This window comes from Phaethon lepturus, unplaced genomic scaffold, assembly GCF_000687285.1.
Source record: "Phaethon lepturus isolate BGI_N335 unplaced genomic scaffold, ASM68728v1 scaffold22557, whole genome shotgun sequence".
Taxonomy (NCBI): domain Eukaryota; kingdom Metazoa; phylum Chordata; class Aves; order Phaethontiformes; family Phaethontidae; genus Phaethon; species Phaethon lepturus.
Window position 1 is genome coordinate 1 of NW_010550063.1, and position 228 is coordinate 228.

The following is a 228-nucleotide window of genomic DNA, read 5'->3' on the forward strand; positions in this document are numbered from 1 at the left end:
GGGCCGATATCGCTGGCAGGAGCCCAAGCGTCTGTGGGCAGTGGGAGAAACGGTTATTGCCAACACTTAAAGGGCTCCTGCCATGGGCGTTGGGGTACCCAGCAGGCTGGGGACACTGCCTGACCATGCCAAGTCGGCATCCCGGCAGCACCACAGCAGCTCACCAGCTGACCCGAGCCATGCCCAGCTCACCGACCAGCTGCCATGGCCCATAGTGGCGCAGCACGG